Source organism: Pinus tabuliformis, chromosome 1_1 (assembly GCF_031772625.1).
Source record: "Pinus tabuliformis cultivar Carrire ecotype Pingquan chromosome 1_1, CPIR1, whole genome shotgun sequence".
Classification (NCBI taxonomy): domain Eukaryota; kingdom Viridiplantae; phylum Streptophyta; class Pinopsida; order Pinales; family Pinaceae; genus Pinus; species Pinus tabuliformis.
Genome location: NC_142297.1, coordinates 791,237,034 through 791,243,094, shown reverse-complemented (window position 1 = coordinate 791,243,094; position 6,061 = coordinate 791,237,034). Strand labels below are relative to the sequence as shown.

At 37.9% G+C, this 6,061-nt stretch overlaps 1 pseudogene; it reads left to right on the top strand.

Moving 5' to 3' along the window:
* The first annotated feature begins 4,407 nt into the window (after positions 1-4,407).
* Positions 4,408-5,817, top strand: LOC149216371 (putative inositol transporter 2 pseudogene; annotated as a pseudogene).
* The last annotated feature ends 244 nt before the right edge of the window (positions 5,818-6,061 follow it).

The following is a 6,061-nucleotide window of genomic DNA, read 5'->3' as shown; positions in this document are numbered from 1 at the left end:
GCTTTTTCGGAAACTCAAAAGGAAGGAGAGACTTCTGAATAAAAAGGTGAAGGAGGTGGGAAGGAAAATGTAGAAGATCACGAACTAGTCCAACAACTAGTCACTCTATCAAGATATACAAGAGAAATAAGAACACCTAAAAGACATGAAGATTTTACTTCATCTGTTGCATTGATTAATGAAGATGGGGAAATGGATGAAGAAATGGATAGCAAAAAGTGGAAAAAGGCTATGGATGAAGAAATGGATTCCTTGGCCAAGAACAAAACCGGGGACCTTGTAGAACTTCCTGAAGGGAGAAGTGTTGTTGGATGCAAATGGATTTTCAAATTGAAGCGAAATGTTTATGGAAGTATCAAAAGATATAAGGCGAGGCTAGTAGCAAAAGGGTATTCCTAGGTTGAAGGTATTGAATTTCATGAGATCTTTTCATCGATCATAAAACTTGTTTCTATTCATGTGTTAGTACTAACGACATTACTTTATCTTGAGTTAGAATAGTTAGATGTTAAAAAAAAATTCTTCATAGAGATTTGGATGGAGAGATTTATAGAGAAGAGCCAAAAGGTTTTGTACAAGGTCGCAACAAAAGATTAGATTGCAAGATTAATAAATCATTGTGTCGCTTGAGGTAGTCTCCCAAGGAATGGTATAAGAAGTTTGACTCTTTAACGGTGAGCTAGAACTTTACTCGAAGTGATTATGATCATTATGTGTAATTTAAGACTTTCAATGACATATTCATTATCTTGGTCTTGTATGATGACGATATCCTTATTGTGAGCAAATCATGGAAGAAATCAACAGGATAAAGGCACATCTTTCTAGGACATTTGATATGAAGGATCTTGGAGCAGCAAAACATATCTTGGGCATAGAGATACATAGAGCAGGAAAAAGGGAAAGCTCTCATTATCACAACAGAAGTATGTTAAGAAAGTAATTGAAAAGTTTAGTATGAACAATGTGAAACCTGTTAATGTTCCATTAGCTTCCCATTTTAAACTTTCTTTGGTTTTGGGTCCTAGAACTGATGAAGAAAAGAAGTATATGTTTCGTGTACCATATGCAAATTCGGTACACAACTTAATGTATGCGATGGTATCTACAAGACCTGATATTTCATAATTAGTTGAAGTTGTCATTAAGTTCATGGGAAATCCAGGAGAAGAACAATGGCAAGAAGTGAAATTGGTGCTTTGGTATTTGAGAGGCACAAGTGACCATTGTATCATATTTAATGATAGTGAAGGTTCAATTTGTGGATCTGTAGATGGTAATTATGCCGAAGATTAGGACAAGATGATATCTACTACAAGATATGTCTTTATTCTTGCAGGTGGATAAATTATCTAGATGTCAAAGCTTCACGAAGTAGTTCCTTTGTCTATTACTGAAGCAAAGTATATAGCTGCTTAAGATGCTTGTAAAGAGGCAATCTCATTGAAAGGTCTACTTGATGAGATTGGAAGGATGCAGGAGAAAGTGAATGTATTTTGTGAAAATTAGAGTGCTATTTATATGGCTACAAATCCAGCTTATCATGGCAAGAATAAGAACATTGACGTAAGGTACTATTTTGAAAGACATGTGATCGATGGCGGCAAGGTAGCTCTCAAAAAGGTCCATACACCAAGACTCGTATATACATGTTCACAAAGCCAATTTTAGTTTTACATCTCTTGGCTTGTAGAAGAGATGATGAATGGGCATGGGCAAGGGATTAATAAAATTGTTGTCAAGTTGGAGATTGTTAAAGAATGGCAACAATTAATGATTATCTCAGTAAATTTAGTTTTACCGTTTAGAAAGTTGTGTAATCATAGGGAGTTATGTAACGAAATCTTTGTATTAAAATGGTGATTGCTAGAGAGGCTTGATGTAACTTGGAGAGTCATTTTTTACTTTGGAGCAATAAGAATTGCAATCTTTCCCATGAAGGTTTCATTGACACAGTGTCACGATTTTACCACGTAAATACTTTGTCTATTCTTGTTGTGTAAATTAATTTCTTTCTTGTAAATTTCTTCCCTATTTAAATATTAACGAGTTCAAATGCAACAAATATTATGTCACTTAATATTATGTCAATTAATATTCATATATAGGAAAATAAAATGTTAGATAGTTTCTATCATCTAAATTTTTGTATTAAATTTATAATATTATAAACCCAAAAATTAAACGTAATATTAAATCTTGATATTAAACTTTAGTATTATGTCACTTAATATTGGGTCAATTAATAATAATATATATTATGTCACTTAGTAGTAATATGATTAATAATAATATATATTATGTCCATTAGTAGTAATATGATTCCTATTAATATATAGGAAAAGGAACCCTAATATTTAATATTATGTTACTTAACATTATATCAATTAGTGATAATATATAGAAAGGGTAGGGATCCGGTAGTTTCTACAATTTTTGAGAAGACAATTGTTCAAGGTACCAACTTCATCAACCATTTCCCTTACGTATAATCTAAGTAATTTAGACGAAGTTGATCTAGTTCCCCGACGACAACTTGGGCATCCCATAAAGAGGTTTGGAACAGAGATGGTTGGGCCCAGTCTGTATACAGAGTGAGACCTTCGGGCCCATCTCTATCGGGTCCACCTCACACATTTGAACACGATATCGACGCGGCTATACGATATCGGGATCGCTATGTCATTTCGGGGTTTTGATGTTTGAAACAAATTTCGGCGTTATGTTTTGATTGAAAGAGGGGGCATTTGATCCCTAATCTAGAATGAATGAATTGGGTAAGCACCATCTCCACGCAACTCCGCAACCAGAATTCGCATGATCACTTCCACGAAAAAAACGGTAAGATTCTGATAACTTCCGGTAGGACACCTCTGCCATCACTCTCCACAGCGCCTGGAGGCTTCCAAGAATAAGCTTCAAAGACCATCCATCCGCAACCAGAAGAAGAGAAGAACTCGCATGATCACTTTCACGAAAAAAACGGTAAGATTCTGAGAACTTCCGGTAGCACACCTCTGCCATCACTCTGCACAGCGCTTGGAGATTCAAGAAAGTTCCAGAGAGACATGTCTGCCATCGCAGCACCGTGTGGATCATAGCGTATGCTACCTGCAACTTGCTACCGTGTGGATCATACCTGCAACTTGCAATCCTGTTTTATGATGTTTTATACGCGTCGTGCATGCCACCACCTGCCTCGAAATTAAGAAGTAACTTCATACTCCCATCACAGTCCTCCTGCTTTATTATATTTTGACGTCTGTGGCGTATTCTACCTTCACTCTTTAATTATTTTCTTTTTTTTGAAACTTGATAATGCAAATTATAAATTATGCTACTACCACTCGAAATTACACGGGTATTATGTATGCCATTTTTTCTTTTAAATGCAACTTGTATCTACGAGCTTTATCTCAAGCTGCGGGTGATTACAATATTGTTTATGCACAATTATGCACAATTTGTTTAATTTAAAAATTAGAAATTTTAAGTACTTTTTAAAATAAATTTTACCTAATTTTATAATTAAATTAAAATTAAAATTGAAAATGAAAATTATCATAATTATTTTAGAGACAAGTTCTCCGACCAATTTCTAAAATGTTAAAATAATAATTCACAAAATTATACTTTTATATCTCAAATAAATAGTACTCTTATAGTTTTTTTTTAATATGATTTCCACACAATCCACCCAGAATATTTGTAAAATGTTAATATTATTCCCTTCTAATCACTCAACTACAAAGCTTAACTTTGAAAGTGTCCTGAAAATATAACAAATAAGTTGGAAATAATTAATTCTTACTTGTCTATAGTTGTAATTTTCTATTTGAGGAGTTTGTTCCTACATGATAGGAATAAGCTAGAATATAGTTTCTCCTAGTTTAGTGTGTGGTTGAAAGAATCTCTCAACCACACTACTGTACGTCTAAGATAGCATTCTTATCTTGAGACTATTGATTGTATAAATATGTGTGTAAATTCCTCATTCAATGATAATATAATATATTATTGAGTGTATGTAATTTTATCTTGGTATCAGAGCCTGGCCCCTCCTGGGCTAAGGGAAAATAATGGAGTGTATAATTTCATTATTTGTTTGTCCATCCAAAGTTGTGTGGATAATGAGCGATTTGCCAGAGTGGTGCTGATCTTGATTCGTACACCTGGAAGAGGTCACAGTTAGGAGGTGCAAGAATTCAGCTAGGAGGTGCAAGAATTCAGCTGGTGGTGTGGCTGCTGAGATGCCCCACTTTGACGAGGCCCAGAGAAACTTTTTGCGACAAGAGCAACCCTTCACTGAGGTCGCTTGGAGTTTGTCGAAGGGCGTGGACCGTTTGATGTAGACAAAGAGCGTTGTTTGAAGCGCTGTAGGAGAGTGTTTCTCTTTTGAATCCAAGCATGAGCGGTGAGATGTTGCTTGGTGCGGTGAGCGTGGATTCACTGCCGGATCGCAGGCCGGAGCTGTTAATTGAGAAGAGAGGCCACATCGAGGCGCGCAGCGACCGAAGGCTACTGCCTGCATTTTTCGCTAGATAGACGTCGCGTGGAGAGGTAGCTATCTGTCGGAGGTAGGCATCCAACTATCAGTCAAGATTGCAATTTACCCATAAATTGCAGATACGCTTTCTTCGGTGGAGCTGCATTGGGAGCAGCTTTGGGAGGGAAAACCTATGATCGTTTTGCAAGGAAAATTAGCATGCTCATTTCAGATGTTGTTTTCCTTTTGGGTTCCATGCTTATGGCCATAGCTCCATCTCCGACATTTTTAATTGGTGGCAGGGTGATGGTTGGTCTTGGCATCGGTATTGCTTCAATAGCAGCCCCCTTCTATATTGCAGAAACTTCACCATCTCATATTCGAGAAGCACTTGTTAGCATAAATACTCTTATGGTCACGACTGGCCAGTGTGTCTCCTATCTTGTAAATTATGGATTCACACAGGTTCCAGGAACATGGCGCTGGATGCTAGGAATCGCTGGTGTACATGCAGTCCTTCAAGTATTCATATTCACATGTTTGCCAGAATCACCCCGATGGCTAATTAGAAAGGGAAATGTTGATGATGCTATTCCTATTTTTCAAAGAATTTATCCTCCAGAGGACTTGAAGACTGAATTAGAGCAGATTATGGATGCGGCAGAGACTGAATCTGGTCCTGATGGAATTGCAAAGGATATAAGCATTGGTGATATATTGGGTTCAAAGGAGATGAGGCTAGCACTAATAGCAGGTGTTGGAATGTAGATTTTTCAGCAGTTGGTGGGTATTAATACTATGATGTATTACAGCCCATCTATCATGGAGATAGTAGGATTTGCCTCTCATAGGATAGCTTTATTGGTTTCATTAGTTGTTGCTGGTGTTAATGCGTTGGGCACAATTGCTGGCATCCTGCTGATAGATCGATCAGGAAGAAGAAAACTTGCACTATCCAGCTTGATTGGTGTAACAGGAGCCTTACTTTTGTTATCAGTGGGGTTCTTCATGACCACTACTGACTCGCCCAATGTCATGAGACCAGAGAATACTTTCAGAAGAGAAATTTTATGCCCAGCCATGCAGACCAAGCAAAGTGTATCTAGATCTCTGTCTTGCGTTGACTACCTGCATGCAGGTTTTGTGCTGCTCCTGAAAACAAGATGGAACCAGGTAGCTGTTTAATTTACAATGCAACTGTCGCTGGCATCTGCACCAGTGCTTCTAGATCATGGTATACACAAGCATGCCCAAGCCAGTATGGCTGGTTGGTGTTAGATCAGCTAAACAAGTCCAACTCTCGAAGGCCGAGATCCGACAACTCTGCTTAAATCATGGAGCTGGCGGGCAGATCCATGGTGGCCCGCGGGTGTGTTTGGGCAAAGACATGGCATTTATTCAGATGAAGTATGTTGCGGCTACTGTGATTTCCATGTTCAGATTTAGGCGCCATGCTGCGGGAACTCCACAGCTCATTCACTGCTTGACTGCGCGCATGAAGGGTCATTTTCCGTCGTCGTTGAAAAAAAAGGAGGCGCGATGCTATGGAGGCCATCAGTTTGAAATGAGGGCCAG